General features: G+C 56.1%; 1 long non-coding RNA gene across 1 annotated transcript; it reads right to left on the bottom strand.

Moving 5' to 3' along the window:
• Positions 1 to 10,542: 10,542 nt before the first annotated feature.
• On the bottom strand, positions 10,543 to 11,716 carry LOC311443787. The gene is made up of 2 exons (XR_014697498.1): positions 11,502 to 11,716; positions 10,543 to 10,764 (listed from the first exon to the last, which is right to left on the bottom strand). It is a non-coding gene; the product is annotated as an uncharacterized lncRNA (long non-coding RNA).
• Positions 11,717 to 17,595: the final 5,879 nt, after the last annotated feature.

A 17,595-nucleotide genomic window follows, 5' to 3' on the forward strand; every position in this document is an offset into this window, starting at 1 on the left:
AGGAGTCAGAGCTGGGCTCGCAGAGATGAGGCACTTGCCTGACAGGCGAGGAGGGGCTTTTTTGGCATGGCAGCACAGGCTGCAGGCACTGCTGAGCCGCAGGAGCTGCTGCCAGCCCCTCTCCCCCTGCCCCGGGCGGTGCGGGCAGAGCGGGGCTGGCTGGGCTCCACGCTCCAGCTCGCAGGCAGGAGCTTAGCCCCGGCAAAAGAGCTTCTGTTCCCGTTCATGCTCAGATCCCTTCAGGGGTTCCTCGCATTATAAACACCTCCTCGGGAGACAGTGATTGCTCTGGCTGCTGTTATTTTGTCTGTCAAGTCTCCCTGTCAGCTTCACTTTGGTGTCGGGAGCTTGGAGGGGGTCTGTGGGCAGAGCCGCAGCGGGAGCCTGCAGTTCAGGAGGGACTGAGGGATTCGAGTAGCTGTCCCGTCCCTGCTGCCCCACTCCCAGGCACCAGGGAGAGGTTTTCACATCTTGGCCAGCCCCGGCAGGTCAGCCGGTGGGTGACCCTGGGGGGCACAAGGGAGAGCTTAGCGAGCAGGACGCTCGCAGTGGCAGAAATATCAGTCTTTTTGAGCAGCCCCTAAAGCCTTGCAAAGGTGCCATAAAGGCTGGCAGGACGGTAGGAGCTGTGAGGAGCTGTCTTCTTTGCAAGGGTGTTACCCAAACATCCGTCTTCAGGCAGAAATGTGCTAGCCAGACCGACGGCGTGCGGCTGAGCCCTCTCTGCGAGGCAGCGCCTGGCCTCCCCTTCTCACCCCTTATCTCGGGGCTGCTCCTCAGGAGCCAAGCGCAGCATCCCCTGCAGCTGTGTCCCAAAGCAAACTGCAAATTCAGGCCTTGCCTAGGAGGCAGAGCAAATCCCCATAAAACCTCTGAATGGAAACAGAAGTGCGTGTTATTAAAAAAAGAAAAAAAAAAAAAGAGAGAGAAAAAAAAAAAAGAGAGAGAGAGAAAAAAAAAAAGAAGGAGAGGGAGGAACCCAGCTCGCCATCCATACACACAGCGTGTCCCTGCGAAGCCAATGCCCTTTTTTCCCACTGCCGGGGCACCCTGCAGCACACGGGGGGGGTCCCAGCATGCCCCCCCGGCACAGGACCCCCCCAGGGCCATGCTCAGGCCCTGCTCCCGCCCTGCTTCTCGCAGCCCAGAAGGGGTTAACTCCCAGCAGCTGCTCCCCAGATGCCGGTTCTGGAATTCACATTTGTGTAATAATAAACCTCGGGGTAAGCGGTGGTGATGGGGGGAGCTGCTGCCCCCCCCCCCCAACTCCCCCCGCCCAGCGAGGGGCTGCTGCCAAGCGGGCGGCCGGGGGCGAGCAGCAGCCCAGGTGCGGTGGGATCCCTCCCGTGGGATCCTCCCGACCCGACGGACTCCCAGGGAGATGAATTGGGGGCCGCCGGGACAGCCTGGTGCATTTCCATGCCCATCACCCCCCCCTCCAGCCCCGGGATGTCCCGGGGGGGCCAAACGGAGCGGGTCTCCCCGCGCGGGGCAGGAGCACGGCGTAATGTGTTTCAGGAGAGAGGGGTGAGGAGAGACAGGCATAAATTTTATTTCGAGGCTTTCTCCTTAATGGCTCCCATCGCGTGGCGGGGCGGCACACCTGCTTCCAATAGCCAGCCCCCGGCTTCGGATTAGGCTGCCCGCGGCTGCGGGAGGACCCTGTTCATCCAAGGCCATGCCCATGCTCCCCTCGCTCTTCCCCTTCCTGCTGGGTGCGGATTTCCCCCCTCACCCCTCTTGCAGGGGCTGGGCGAGCTCCCAGCTGCCCTCATCCCATAAGGGTGCTGTGGGGCCACGGTCATGGCCCCAGCAAGCCTCGAGCAGGGCAGGCAGGAGGCTGCAAAGCCCTGCCGCCCCCAGCATGGCTTCACGGTCCCAGCTCAGACCCACGACGGCCCCCAGCGCCATGCAGGGAATTGGAGAGAGATCAGAGGTTTGGCTCAGATGGGCGGCAGGGGCAGGAAGAGGGTTCGGGGAGCCTGATTTGAGCCTATCTGTTGCTCCATTTGTTCTGAAACCCTAAACGGGGTCATCGTCTTTCAAGTGAGGGTTGCTGCTGCCAGCCGGGATGCCTTTCTTCTCTCCGGTGCCGCATTTCACACCGCGGGGAGTCACCAGAGCTGACCGCAGCGCGTCCCCTGCAGCGCCAGGCTGGGAGACACCGGCACGGCCCCCCGGTGTGGGGGGCTCCCAGCTCAGCCCCTGCCCGCAGCCCCCCAGAAACCCACGGGATGGCGAGGACACGGCCTCAGAGGCCACGGGTGGAGGAGCAGGGGGCTGGGGGGGTTTCACACCCATCGCAGAGGGGGGGCACCCAGGCTCCCCGAAGGACGGGCGTCAGCTGTGGCGGCCCTGGCGCCGTGGGTGGGTTCGCAGCCCTCCCGTGGTCCCTCTGATCTCCGGAGCTCTGCAGCATCTCCGCTTCCTCCCACACAGATGGGGGCCGGGGGGGGCATCCCGCTTCTCGGGGCCGTGCCTCATCTGCTGCTGCTGCTGCTCGGCAGCCCTGCAGGCAGCAAGAGCCCCAAGGAGAGGGGTGCTGGGGAACGGACGGGGAGGGCAAAGGGTTCAGGGAGCCTGTGAAAGGTGAAAAGCCAGATGAGGGGGTGCACTGGGGGCTGTTGATCCCTCGGAGCAGGAACCCTGGGTCTCTGGTGCTGTGGGCACAGAGAGCACCCTGCTTTCCTTCCCAAGGAGCTGAGCAGTGAGCTCGCCGTGCTGCACCAGGGAGAAGCCACCACAGCTGCACGTGACAGTGCCCATCCTGCTCCTTGTCAGATAGCATTGAGGGCAGCGGGGTGAAGAGCACACCAACACAGCCAGAAGACACGGACACCCCCCTCAACACAGCCCTGCTGCAAACCTCCCTTCCCCACCTTGAGCTGCCCTGGGCCAAACCCCGGCCAATGCCCTGGGAAGGATTTGGATCAAGCTGTTTACGAGGCTGTGGAGCCTCCTTGGGAAGACCTTCAGCACGAGCTCCGTCCTGCTCAGCCAGGTGAGGAGGACCCACGGCATCACCCGTTGGAGCAGGACCGTGCCATGGAGCTGGGGCCAGAAATCCCTGCCTGTGGCCAGCCTCTGTGCCATCCCCGTGCCAGCTGGCATCTGCGTCCCGCTTGAAAACATCTTCCTGACAGCATCTGCGGATGGCCCCGAGTCACCGAGGACAGCACCGCGCTCAGTCCTGGGCAGAAAGGCTCACACAACAGAGGCACGGCCAGCACACCTGCCTGGGGAGAGCAACACAACCCTGCCAGGGGGTATCTCTGAAATCACCACATTTTAGGGACCTCGGTGCATCCCTGGGGCCGTCCCCAGGAATTTACCCCAGGAGGCTATTGGAGCAGGAGCAAGGCTCCGTGCTCCTGCTGCCACTGGAGTGCACCGGCTGCTGGGGGGACAAAATGCACTTTTGGGGTGCCCGCAGCGCGATGCCGCTCGCAGTCTGCGGCTGCTTCCCCTGGGCCAAGTGCTTTCCCTAACAGACCAAAAAAAAAAAAAAAAAAAAAAAAAAAAGAAGAAGAAGAAAACCAAGCCTCCAAACTTATCTCAAAAGGCCTCGTTATGACTATTTTATTTGCTGGCTTCAGCCCAGCCGCTTGCTGGCCAAAGAGCCTTGATTTCTCCCTCCAGCTCCAGCTCTTCGGGGGGAGCAGCCTGGCCGGGGTCCCGTGCTCTGGATTCAGAGGAGCCTGGGTTTCCTTTGGAAAGCCCCGTTAATTGACATGAGAAAATAATCCAAGCCTCTTTCTCTCTCGAGCAGCAATGGTTCTCCTCTGAGGGCATCTTGAAAAGCCGTGCTGCTTTTTTGGGACCGTGCAAAGGCACCAGTCAAAATAACACTCCCCAGGCCAAAATCTCTTCCCTGGGGCAAGGCTGACGGCTTCAAAAGCCTTGCTCCGGAGATGCCTGCGGCCGCTTGCTTTGCAAGCTGGCCGTGGGCCGGCTCCAGCCCCGTGTCCCTTTCTGCTCCCCTTCCACATCCCTGCCGCTCGCTCCGTGTCCCCTGGGAGGGCACAGGGACCTGCTGCTTCTCTGCTCTGCCTCCACCACGGACCTCCAGGCCTGGCCAACCTCCCTTGAAGCACCCCTGGAGGTGCCCAGCAGCACCCTGGGGACAGCTCGTGGTCACCTCTGCCTGCCCTGCCCAGGTCATCCTGCCCTGGGAGTCACTGGGAGAAATTTGGGGACAAGGGACAGAGACAGCGGACAGAGGTGGGCAGGAGCTGGGGTGCCTGGGGACCCCAGGGTGGTTTCAGAAGGTACTTGCTTCTTTGTTGGCTGCCTGGAATTTGTTGGTTTTAGAAATAGTCTTATCTTACTGATCTGAAAGCAATAAGGACATTTTATGGGAAAAATAAATCCTACCTTACTTCTCCCCAGTGGTGCATTATTGCATCCCAAAAACAGCACTGACGGAACATTTGGGTCACCGCAATGAGCAAGCACATTTTCAATGCCAGGCTTGCTGCAAGCCACTCCGCTGGCGTGGGCAGGGGCACCAGGATCCATCCCTGCAGGAGGAAGAGGATGGGTGAGGAAGCCAAGGGTGTTTTCAGAGCCCTTGGGGCCCAGCATGACCCCACTGGAGAGGCTGAAACCTCAGCTTAGTGGGGAGGAGGGGATGGAGGGAGGGTGATGGAGCTTCTCACCCCGCTGTGCACTCTGCTTGCAGCTTTCATGCACCCCAAGGAAGGAGGAAGCAGAGGGCAAGGGCATGGACGAGCCAGCAGCAAAGCTAGGAGCTTTTTTGCTCCTGCTCACTCCAGACATCACCCACGGAGCAGAAGCCACCAGTGGCAGGACGGAGACTTGGGATGCAATGAGAACTTGTGGCTCAGGGAAACTTCTGCAGGTGCGGCTCCTCCCGGGCCTCAGAGGCAAGCAAAGGGTCCTGCCATTATTGCTGAGAGACAGTAATTTCCACCAGCCATAAAACTGGCTTTTACATTTGTATAAAAAACACTTAAGTGCATGCTAAATGCGGACCAAATGAGACAAGAATTGCAAATGGAACGAATGCCATATTGATTATCGAGGATTTATTCCCTGAGGTTTAGCAGGTTTGCCATAGACACAGATCTCCTTGCACATGGCTGTCGTTAACACTCATGAAACCAGCCATTAATAGTTAATGGCTAATTTAATAATTAATCAGTATTTAACAAACGCAGAGAAGAGGGGCGGCCTGAGAGCCTCCAAAATCAAAAAGAGACAAAGTTTGCAGCGGTGGCGTCCGAGCGAGTTTGGGTTGGTTCGCTGGGCTCCGAGGCCGTAATTTTGGCAGTACCAAAGGTCAGCTCGGCAGAGCTAAGCCCCAGGCCCCTGCCCAAACCCCACCACCAGCCCCCATGAATACTGCATGCTTACAAATGGCTGCAGCGCCGCTGCTGCCTGCTCCCTAATTGCTTCAATCGCGCATTAAACAGGCGCTAATCTTTTCATAAATATTGATACTCGCGCTGGAAGGCCGTGCCCAGGAGGGGCGGACCCGGCCAGCAGCAGGAGCCATGCCACCACGTGGAGAATACCAAGGGCCACCATCCCATGAGGTCCCCAGCACCCTTTGGCAGCACCCTGTGCCGTGTAGGAGCCGCGGTGGCCGCGCTGGGGGGGGGAGCGAGGATGGGTGCAGAGCCCCCGCCCCCACCACGGGACGTGGAGGCTTTGAGTCAGCCCTGGGCATTTGTAAATTAAAGGCTTATTATTAGCAGTACTTGAGATGTACATGTTCCGTCTCCCCCGGGATGTTCATTTCGTGCCGATTATCATATTTTTTAAAATGTAATGAATTTATGGAGATAATTCAATCCCACTGACTAGGAGGGTGTCTTACTTCTGCCACAAGTAAAGCTGCTGCGTGTGTGAAAATGGAAATTGCTGCGGCACTTTCCATGTCTTTTGCCTGTCTTCCCCTACCAAAGGATCCCAAAATGCTTTGCAGACCCTATCTGCGGGTGAGATCGACCAGAATCACAGCACTTCACAGGAACACAGCCACCTCTGGGCTGGAACACAGAAGCTCTTTAACTAGAAGCAGAAATGTAATCAGATTAATTAAGTAAGTACAATTCCAAGGCAAGAAAGTCAATTAAATGAATCATACGTCAATATGTAAATAAAAGGAGCTGGCTTTGAAGCAGGATTAGAGATAGGAGTGACAATCAAGAGCACTGCTTCTTGCAGAGCTTGTTCAAACGCCTTCCAAGAGCCACTTCTCAGGGCCAGCTCCAGCACCGCATGGGGCTGCCCGCCACCAGGATGGGGATGGGAATGGGAATAGGATGGGATGGGGATGGGGATGGGATGGGGATGGGGATAGGGATGGGGATGGGATGGGGATGGGGATGGGGATGGGGATGGGGATGGGGATGGGGATGGGGATGGGGATGGGGATGGGGATGGGGACGGGGACGGGGACGGGGACAGGGACGGGGACGGGGATGGCTCTACGTGGGCACCACACACCAAAAGTGCTCCAGCTCCTCCAAGACATCTGCAGAGCCAAGCGTGTCTGGAGGCACACAAGAATTAATGTGCTCCCTCTGCGTGCTTCTGCCCACACACTGGCAGCACCAAAAGCTTCCCATGCCCATGCCCATGAGCGTGTGTTACCGTGCACATTAGTTTTCCCAGCCAAACCCAATGCTGAGTGATTTGCCTCCACGGTGCCTAGCTGCTCTCCACTCAGCGCTCCAGATACCCTCTGCTTTTCCAGCACATTTTCTCTCCTTTCCCTCCTTCCTTTCTCCCTGCCAGTGAAGACTCCCTGCCACGGATGTCTTCCTGCACCCATAAATCTTTTGCATGGGCTGAAATAGTGTCATTGAAAAAAGATCTTTTTTGTGCAAATTTCAATAAATGCCACTGGAACAACACAGTAAATGATCCTGAAAATATAAGAGCAAAAAGGAGAGAAAGAAATGGCAGCCGAGGGGGAAAGAGAGTGAAATGCCTGGATTTAAGGCTGCCAAACAATGCATTTAAATAATTCAATTTGCAAAAGCAGAGAAGAAAGAGAAGAGAAAAGAGAAGAGGAGAAAAAGCTCAGCTTGTGTAGCAACCCAATAAATAAACTCAGAGAGCACGAGGCTGGGAATGCAGGACTGGGGTAGGCTGCCTCTTTAGAGGGTTTTCATTACAATGCTGGCAAAAATAAGAAATATTTTGGTAGATTAAAGCTGTAATTTCACTTTTGGTTCCTGAAGTGCCCCGCCTGTAACAACTGGGGTTTTGTAGGTGCAGGGACACGCAGAGAGCTGCAGCCCCAGTGGGTTTGAAGCAGGACACCTGAGGGGTGCAGGGATCCCACCGCCCCTCTGACCACACCAGGGCTTGTGCTTCCTCTGGGGCTGATCATCTTTTTGTGCTTTTGCCTGTTATTGCCCCTTAATTGCCATGGCTGGGGTTAACGAGCTAACTTTGATTTGCATATGTCTCTGGGAGAGCCTGTTCATCCTGCCAATTCCTGGCTATAAATCCCTATTCATGTCGACGTTGTTGGGAAAATGAATCAAAATAATGACCACTCATTGCCTTTTACCAGCGCAGCCCCAGCCAGGTACTTTGTAAAGAAATCAAACTCTGAAGTGGAAAACCAAGCAGGAGCATCACGAAGTTTGTTAGTGATTCCTGCAGCAAGTAACCCCTGCAGCCACCCTGGTGAGGTTCACTGAGCATCACCCCCGGGGAGAGCCGGACAGCACAGCACGAGCTGGGCACCTCTGTGTGATCCCTCCTGATGACTGCTCTGGGCTCAGGTCTCTCTGCTCCACACTAGGCCGGGGAATCCGTGTCTCTTCCTTAAAACCAGGGCCAAGCAGGCCAGGAGCAGGGACACACCAAGGAACGGGCAGCGACCAGCCCCCGGAACCTCCGTTTGGCACATCTCTGTGCCTGGTGCCGGGGGTGGCTGTGCCCAGCCTCCTGCCGAGCACTCCCTGAAGAGACCAAAAGGCTTTTAAGCTTAGAAAAGCCACATTTTATGTGAATAAAGACGAGAGGCCTCCCTTTTCAAAGACAGAGAACTCAAAGCAACTAGGGAACAGAAGAGAAATAAAAAGCTCTTTCCCTGCCCGCCGCACCCGCGAGGGCAGAGCCCTGCTTGCACACTTGGATTCAATTAGCTCGGGGACTTTCAGAGCTTCAGCAAACTCTGCTGAAGCCCCTCTGGCTGCCAGGATGTCCCCTCTGCCTGCGGAGGTTCCCAGTCCCCGTGCTGGCTGTGCTGCAGTGAGTGCATCCCATGCATGGGCACCCTGCATCCTCACCCCACTGTCCGCCCTTGCAGCACCTTGCATCTCGCCCAGACTCCTCACAAGCACATAAAATTGAACATCTCAGCCCAACAGCATGTTGGCTACTATCCCAGGGCCTTACCAGGAGGATGGTGGTGAAAAGCAGGTGGGATTACCTGCACAGGGTGGGCTGGGGCATGCTGCCCACCCTCCAGACAAGGACGTGCATGCGCAGGGCATTTGGTGGTGGCACGGCACAGGGAGCAGCTCCCACCTCTTCTCATGCTGCCTGGCTGTTACTAGCATCGATGCTTCCACCCTCCAGCACAGGGGCTGCTGTTGTGCCCAGAAACATTCCCCATGCCCCTGCAAAACCCTGGCATTTGGGAGCAACCCCAGCCCACTGAGGTGCTGTGACACCCAGACGTGGCCACTGCCAGCACCCCGACCCCCAGAGCTACAGCCCTGTACACGCTGCTGCCTCGAGCACCCCGCACCCCTTGCAGAGGTAACTCTGGGTCATGTATTTGAGATATATTAACCTGTGAGGGAATGTTTAATTATCTGTTTAATGATGCTTAATACATGTTGAAAATATTGTTCTGCAGAGGAGAAAAGTGCACGGCATCCTCCGCTCCCAGAGGCCATTCATTACCCCGGACGGTTTTGTGTTAGTCACAGAGCTTAGGTTCTCATTTTATTCCCGTTCACACCCTGCTGCCTCGCTGGTCCCTGAGCTGGAGAACAAGGCCATTACACAGGGGCAGAAGAAATACCAGCAGTAGATGGGTCTCAGCAGCAAGGATTCAGCGCCTGGGGAACCCGGCACCTTCGTGGGGCTGTGCGGGTGGGGATGTCCCAGGGATGTTCTGCACTATGGACCAGACCTCATCTCAGCCTGGAGACAACTGGCACCAGGGTCTTGTCCTGGGTGCCAGCAGGGAATGTCCACAAAGCCCAGGATGAACCCCCTGGAAGCCACTCACCTCGCCTCGAGCACAGTGCCCGCAGCACGGATCGGGCGCTGAGCTCCAGCAGGGGAAGGCGATGGCTGCTGTGCTCGGTGACCTGGCAAGGGTTGAGGCAGGAGCACCGCGGGGACCTCGGCTCTCTCCTGACAGCTTTTACAGACCCTACATTTCACCGGCTTGAAAGTGCTGACACTCGTGCTCCCACTTAATTCCACCAGTGCAGCCCATTTCGGGGCTATGAGCCTTGGAGAAAACCAGCCTGGTTCTCTCAGAGTGGAGACGTAAATCCTCACCTGACCCCTAGCAGCAAACACCACCACCTCCATGCCATGCTTTTTGGCTAAAAGCCTCCTCTTGCAGCGAGGAGAGGAAGCACCGTCCTGCTGGAGCCATCCACAACCCCCCAGGAGTCCAGGGGAGGTTGTGCCAGTGGGGCTGGCATGGAGAGGACCTGCTGTTGGTGACCCCAGACCTGTCCCCATGCAGGAACCTCTGCGAGTGTAGGCTTTGAAACCGACATTTGCGACAGTATCTGCTCAGGAAAAGTTTTCTGTACCGCCTGCTTGCAGCAAAGTCTCTTCCTCAGCAGATGCAGGGCTCGGGTGCCTCTTTCAAAGGGTTCCGGAGAGCTGGCCTATTTCTGGAAAGGACAAAGTGCCATTTCCTGATTTATTTGCAGTTTAAGTGGGTCTGCAAAGTCCCATTTCGAGGTTGAGGAGGAGGGCAGAGGGATTAGCCCACAAACAGCTGTGGTGCCTTGAGTCCTAAAATACTCTCTGAAAGAGGATCCTGGCCCTGTAGCTGAGCTCGGCGAAGAGCTTTCAATTTATTGTTCTTTTTAAAGCACCTGTGCTGCAGGATGTCATTTGTCTCTGTGGAGGAGACAGAGCGCTCGGATTTAGGTCCCCGCGGACAGGCAGCCAAAGGACCCTGCACATCTCACGATCCCAGCTGGGTGTCCCAGCATCGCTCCCGAGTGACACGGGGGAAAAAGAGATGAATCCCATAAATCCCACAGTCATCTTTTTAAAGTCCTTCCACAGCATCAGGCCTGGTTTCATCTCCATCTCATTGCCCTACAAGCAGCATCATCAATGTGTGGCATCACATCAGCCACTGCCAGAGGGGCAATGCTGTTTTGGGTGTGTTTTGGTGGTGCCAGGACGCACCAGCACTCTCGTCCCAGTAAAAGACAAACATTTCCATTATAAAAAGCATTTCCACTGCACTTAAGCAGACGTTTTGGGAAAAGCAAATAGGGTTGAAGCAGCAAGTGGTGCACCTCACAGCCACGAGCAGCTGTTCACCTTCAGCAGCACAGGCTAGAGTTAGATGTCAGTAAATATTTATTTGGGGTATTTTGGTCCCAGATGTCCATTCAGGCCTTTTCTTCCATCCGTATTTTCTCATGGGATCCTCAAGCTCTGGAGCAACTCCCCGAGGGCAGAGGTATGGAAGGGATGTGTGAACTCTCTGGGTCCTGCTCGAGTCCCACGCTCATCAGTGACGCAAGTGTCCGTAAAGGCACCCAGAGGGGTCTTGCAAATCAGCTTTGCATGAAGAAGGAAAAAAACATCGCAGTGCTTCCCATGCAATTCACTTCCCTCATCCTCTGGAGACTCTCTTTTCCTCCAAGAACCTCTGCAGCTCAGATTTGGGGAATGATTGCTGCTCTTTCAGTGGCAGCACTAACAGGGCTCCTCACGGGGCCAGGGCACGCTGCAGCCCAGCTCTCCGGAGAGCAGCTCTAGGATATCAAAGCCCTGATGCTGTTGCCTGTGCCTGTGGCCCCACAATGCTGACCGGGGGGGGTGAGGCAGGGCAGGAGCAGGCAGGAGCAGGCAGGAGCAGGCAGGGGCTTCATGCCAGGGCTGTGGGGCCAGCTGGCCAGGTCATGCTGGCCCGGGTCCGCCACAGCATCTGGCCTGCCGTTGGCAGACACAAGGCTCAGCAACTTTCTGTGAGCTGAGGAAAGAATAACGACGGAGTAAAAAATAGTCCTGGTCCCTCGTGAGCCGTGCTCATTAGAAGAGAGCAGCATGCTTTATGGCTCTCGCGTTATCCTCCCACTGCTTTCCCCAGAACGGGCTCCTCCAGACGACGAGAGCGGCTCCGCCAGCGCGCTCTGCTCCATCTCCCGCGCGCCGTGAGCAGGGGCCATCACTCAGCCTCTGTCGGCAGCTCCATCAGGCCCACTCCGGGACCACCCCAGCTGCGGGTCTCCCCCACCCTCCTCTCCTCCCCTCTCCTCTCCACGGCACCCCGCTCCCCGTGGCTGTGAGCTCACCGGCTGGAAATCCATGGGGCGTCAGCTCGCGCCTGGGGCACGGCACTGCTGGATGAGGGGCTGCTCCACGTCCTGGTTTCATCTCCATCTCATTCCTTGTAAGCAGCAGAATCAAATTCTGGCTCTGTAGCTCAACAGTGGGCTCTAGTCACAGGATTTAGGCCTGAGTTTCCAAATTCCACCCACTCAAGCTCAACGCTGAGCTTATTGAAGATTCCCTCATGCACCAGCTTACGCCCACTGTCTCCTCCTCCAGCCCTCCCCAGCGCTCTCAAACAGCACATTGCAGCTTGGAGAAGGTGGAACATCAGGAGTAACACCACCATCACTTCCAAGAGGGTTTCACCTGCCTCTCCACATACCACGAAGGCAGCTGAAGGATGAGCCCCTCATCCCAGCTCCACCTCTGCATCAGCTCCACGTCTCCCACCCAGAGATGGTGCCTGCCCAGGGATCCAGCACGGGAAGAATCTGCCTGGTCATGGGCTTCCTTCAGGATTTGCATTCGAGGCTAATGATGTGCCAATTGCTTTTACAACAAATCCTCCCGGAGGTCTCCCAGACGGCTAGTTGATTCTTGTGGCCTGCTCTGTATGTAAGATTATGTAGCTGCTGCTAACCCCACCATAAATATGTTTTTAATGTTTAATTTGCATCTCACTCACATTCAATAACAGCTCTGGGAAATCTAAAGTGCATCTTAAAAACTGAGCCACAATAATTATTGAATATTAGATACCATCATTGGAGTATTAAAAACATATTTCTGTACAGAACCGGTGTCTGAGCACACAGCACAGGGCTGCACCACACACATTGCGCGCCGAGCGCCGACACAACAGCCAGCTTCCTTCTGCAACATCAGCTGCAACTTGCATTCGGATGCATTTCCCATCAGAAGGACCCCAAAGAAGTTGTCCTGGCAGCACAGACAGGAGCCATGTGCCGTGTGCGGGCACTTCTGGGATCAGGCTGCATTGCCGAGCCCTGGCACGGGGTCAGGGACCGCTGCGGGATGACCCAAGGCTGCTCCCTTAGAGCCAGCACCTTGGCAGCTCTGGTCTTGCAGGCTGGCGTGTGGGTAGCCACAAGTTAAATCAGCGAGCCCAGCGATGGCACTCGGTGCCTAAATGGAGAAACGTGCTCTGAAGAGGCCGCTTAGCTGCTCTCACGCTCTGTTTTACCTGGTTTGCCCACTCCAGCACGGCGACTGCACAAGCAAATGAGACTCGCAGCTGAGCAGAACCTTTTCAGAGCTAGCCCCAATTAGGCTTACTGGCAGGATTAGTGTACATATTTTAACAAAGCAGATAATAATAAATAAAGGGAGAACATGCATTAGTTCCACCTGGGGCCCCGCAAATACCCAGAATTAGCGAGTTAATGTAAAAATAGAGCATGCGACTATTATTTCCCCATCCTCCAAATTTTCATCCTCTGATGGATGCACTCAAGGGAACAGTTTGAGAGTGTCTCTGCAAGACACTTTCTTAGTAATTTGACTGCAAGGTTTTTGCTTCTGTGCTCCCAAGAAATTGGAGGGGAATCAGCACTTCCCTTGATCATGTAAAACTTTGATATCACCAGGCAGAACTGCTTCATGCCTCCAAGACCTGTTATGTTATACAGTCACAGAGGTGAAGATCACAGACCCCGGCAAGCACAGAGGCGCCGTGATCTATCACTGGAGCTCCTTCAGATGCCATGAATCAAATCTCCAAGGTTTTAAGAGACCAGGCACCAAGGCATTTAGCAAGCACAAAGTCTGAATGGCCACCCTAAGGCCTTTGATTGCTGCAGGGACCTGATCCTGGCCTTGCACCTGAGATGGGGTATGAGTTTGGGGAATTTATTCCATTTTCCTGGCCTCCCTTCTGTTTCTACACTGGCAATTCTGTGGTTCCGTATACAGGACTGGCTTGGTGCAGGGGAGGAGGAATAAGAAAACACCAGCTCTGTTTCCCTGCTTTGCCTTTCTTGGGTTAGAATCAAATTCATTTTGCAGAGGAGGGAACTGCAAGGGAGCAGCACAAAACTCAGCTTTTCCCTGCATCAGGAGTCTGAAAGCCCAGGTTTCTCTGGACTCCATTAAGGTTAATAAATTGGCTTTTCCCACAAAGGCAAGATTATCCTTTGGGATTTACCGCCACAGGATTTTGCAGAGCTGCAGACAGGCTCAGGTAGGTGCAGGGCAAGCTCACGGAAGAGAAACGCAACCCAGGCTGTTGGGTGCAGCCACCCGGATGCTCTTGCTGCTCGGTAAGTCCCTAAATCAGAAGGTAAAAGAGCAAAATGTATTTGATTCTGCATTATTTCCTGTATGTGCTATCTCAGAATCACGCCAACAACATTTTCCAGGTCCTGTCATCCTGGAAGAAGATAAAGCAAGGCACGACGCACGGAGGCGTTCCTGTGGCACACTGAGGCTGGTTCTCAGCCGCGCAGCTGGTGCCAAAGAGAGACCCGTGTCCTGCCAGGTGGCCAAGCCTTCATCCCCCAGCACCAGGCAGAAGCACGAGGGTGGGAGCAGGAGCAGCCCAGCACGGGGGGACAGTGCCACGGGGCACCCCGCGTCCCAAGGCTGCCGGGCAGCCGCGAAGCCAGGCTGACAGACAGAAGGGAAGCAGCAGCTCTCGTGCTATTTCAGTCCTAAAAGAGCTGCAAAATTCATGAAAAATAGAAACGCGTGACAGCAAAAAAGCAAAACTCGTATTCCTGCAAGCTGTTTCAAGCTGACGCTCACGGCTGGCCACGTTTCACCCCCCCCCAACCCCCCCACGAAGCCCCTCGCCCGGGCGCGCCGTGCAGCGTGCGCTAGCGGGGCCGCGGACCCTGCGCACGGCCACGAGACCGCGCGGAGCCGAGCACCAGGCTGTCGGAGCCGGTCTGCGGAGCTGTCAGGGAATCTGAGAAAGCCGAGTGTGAAATCAGCATGTTTTGTGGGACAGTGGGCACAGACTGCCCATATGTTACCCACACACATCACCAGTCATCTGGGAAATGCGCACATCTTACAGGCTTTCATTTCTCCATTTTTCCCTGTTGGACTTGTCAGAGAAATTTCGCTGCCAGCCCATATACCTTCGCGAAAAACGCATGGCTCAATCTTTCACAGATGGACTTCCCTCACGTCTGGGCTTTGATCAAGGCAAGAAAGCAGCGGGGGGGGGATTATTACCTAGAAATGTGTCTGTGGAAGCATTTGTGCGTGCAGGCGCGCTCCTGGTGCCGCTTGCGGGTTCGTTTCTCCATGCGTGTGTGCATCCACGCCGCTGTGACTCGGAGAGGACCCAGGGGCACCACTCGCACCCCAGCATCACCCAGCCAGCCCGGCGGGTGAGGGGGTCCCCTGGGGGCTTTTTCTCCTCCCCTCCCTGCCAGCAGGGTTCGCACATTGGCAGGACCGGGGCCAGGACCTTGCCGGAAGACAGACAAGTGAGAAAGCCGAGCTACTCCGCTTTGCTGCTCTTCAGGGGCAGCTGAAGTGCGCTGCCTCCTTTTTATTGTTCTCTTCTTTCCACTGGGAGGGGGGGAGGATGGAAATCTTCAGCGCAGTGTTTCCACCAGGATCCTCAGAGCCCTCTTGAATACCTCCTTGGAGCCCCTCCGGCCTGCTTTGTCTGCAGGCTCTGGGTGAGAGGTGTCAGGAAAACATTTTTAACCCTGGCCGCCGGGGCTGGAGGAAAAGCCCAGTCCCCCCCCGGCCCAGGGGGACTGCAGGGGAGCAGTGAGCCCAAAAATGAGGCAGCTCTGTGGGCACCTGATGGTTGGAAAGGGAGATAAAACTGAAAGGGAGCAGAGCATGGATGGGTCTAAACCTTGGCACTGGCACGAAGATTGTTTCATTAAATCTGGGAGGAGTTGCTTTGGTTTGTTGTCTGAGAGAAGGGCACGTCACACAAAGCAGAGAAGCCCGGGGATGCGGCAGGGAGGGCAGCTGATATTTGCGGGCGGGGGAATTAGTTCAGCGAGCACTAAAGACTCCGAAAGTTTGTTTTAACTTTCCCAGGAGGCTCGGGCTGGTTATTCATTAGCAGCACCTTCAAACACGGACCCGGCCTGGCTGCTGCCAGCCGAGTGCAGGCAGCGGGTGACACGGCTGTGACCCCCGGCACGAGGGGGGCACCCGGAGCCTGCAGAGGGGGGGACAGCCCCTCGTGTCCCCTCTGGTGAATCCTGCCAGCCCTGGGAGCTGGCACCTGCTGCAGCCCGGGGCAGAGCCGGCGTGTTTGAGACGCCCCGAAAGGAAGCCCGGACGGAAACAGGAGTTTTGGATGGGGATTACATCCAAAACAACAACAGCAACAACACTGAGGGTAGGGGAGAATGAAAACAAAAGGCTCAACAGCTTAATTTGCCCTTTCTGAAAAAAGCCCAGAAGAGCTTTCAGAAAACCTGGGAGCTTTCACCCTGCAGGGCAGAGAAAAGCCTCTGACCCTCTGCCTTGCAAGCTGCATTTTTCAAGCAAAATGTCAGGGCACGTCTCAGAAGGCAGAAAAACACTTTAAAGGATGAAATAATTGTAAAACACCTGCAAAGATGGAGCAAACAACAAGACGTCTGGGATATAAACGGATTTATTTTTCATTTGGCCGATGATTCCCCCAAACTCCACCACCCTTCCATGAGGACGTGGCAGCCCTGCCCAGAAGCCAGGCACAGAGTGGCCTGCACCAGGCTGCTGCCGTGCCCACCCCGTGCCCTCTCTGCACACGTAGCTGGCATGGATGCACCCGGCCGGGGACGGTGGTTGGCCTTCCTGGCTGTGCTTCCATCAAACCATCATGGCTTTCATCTTGAGCAACAGGATCCGAACCAACCCCCAGGGACACAGGGTCTGGTCTGGAGCACTTCACAGGATGAGGGAGCGGCGGGGTTGTGTTTGGCAGGGTGGATTTGCCCGGCTTTGTGTTTCTTCTGGCACTAAATAAAAAGCAACCGAGTACTTGAATCCCATGCACAAGCAATGTGCACAATGCGCTCTGCCTCTCTCCCCAGGCTTTTGCCGGGGTTGCACACCCCCGGCCAGCGGCGGTGTCCAAAGCAAGCGGCGGGTGCCGAGGGTCAGCGGCGGGGCTGGGGGCACCAAGGGCGCCAGGGCTGGCAGCAAGGCCAGGACAGGAGGCTGCTGCCAGCGAGGGGACCTCATGACAAAGCCCAGAGCCCGTCGCTGGGAAGGCTCTGGGAAAAGCAGCCGAAAGGAGAGCCCACGGAGGCTGCCGAGCCCGCTGGCCAAGCCCAGCCAAGCCATTCCATGCATGCCCAGACTGCTCGCTCCGTCCCGTCTCCGCAGGTTTTTTTGCTACGTGGCTTCAGCAGCTGCCCCTTCTCCCAGGGACTTTCTGGCCCCTCTCAGCCAGCCAGAGCAGATTGGGCAGAAAAATCCCCTTGGCAGCACGCACAGATCCGGCCACAGATGGCACGCGCGCACCCCCCGATGCCAGCCCGTCCCTTGAAGGTGACCACCACCCGTCATCCCGCAGCCGCCGGCGCTGTCAGGTCCCCCGCGCCCGTCTCCGGTGTGACGTTCCAGCTCATTAATTTTCCCCATCAGACGTTCCTGAGGGAGCTGAGGAACTTGGGTGCGATTTTTCTTCCCGGTTTTCAGCCCCTGAGCACATGTGAGAAGAAACACGCGCAGCCCCCCCTCGCTGCTTCCCTCATCGCCCGCGTTAGGACTTGACCTCCCTGCTTTCTGCCCCGATTTTTAAATAATGTTGAAAATTTGTCACTGGACCCCTGTCATTCTTCAGCCACGATCCACTTTAAATGGATGATTTGCAGAGCCAAAGAAAACACTGTTCATGGGACCCGGACAAGAAATACCAGACCTGCTCTCGCTGGCCTTAAAAGCAATGCGTGTTGTAGACCATACGTCCTGTCTGACAAGAGCTGCTCCAAAAGCAGCCTTGGGAGAGGAATGTCCCGGGAAATACCCTGAAAAATTAATTCTTGAATGTTGCCGCCTCCAGAATAAATGAGATAACATTTTTAGCTCTAATTGGGTAAGCGGAAACTCTTGTTTCCACAGGGAACTTGGGCTCTGTGTAACAAGCCATTAATCAGGGGGCGAGCAGGGAGCCCTGGGGCAGCG

Source organism: Aythya ferina, assembly GCF_964211825.1.
Source record: "Aythya ferina genome assembly, chromosome: 13".
NCBI lineage: Eukaryota > Metazoa > Chordata > Aves > Anseriformes > Anatidae > Aythya > Aythya ferina.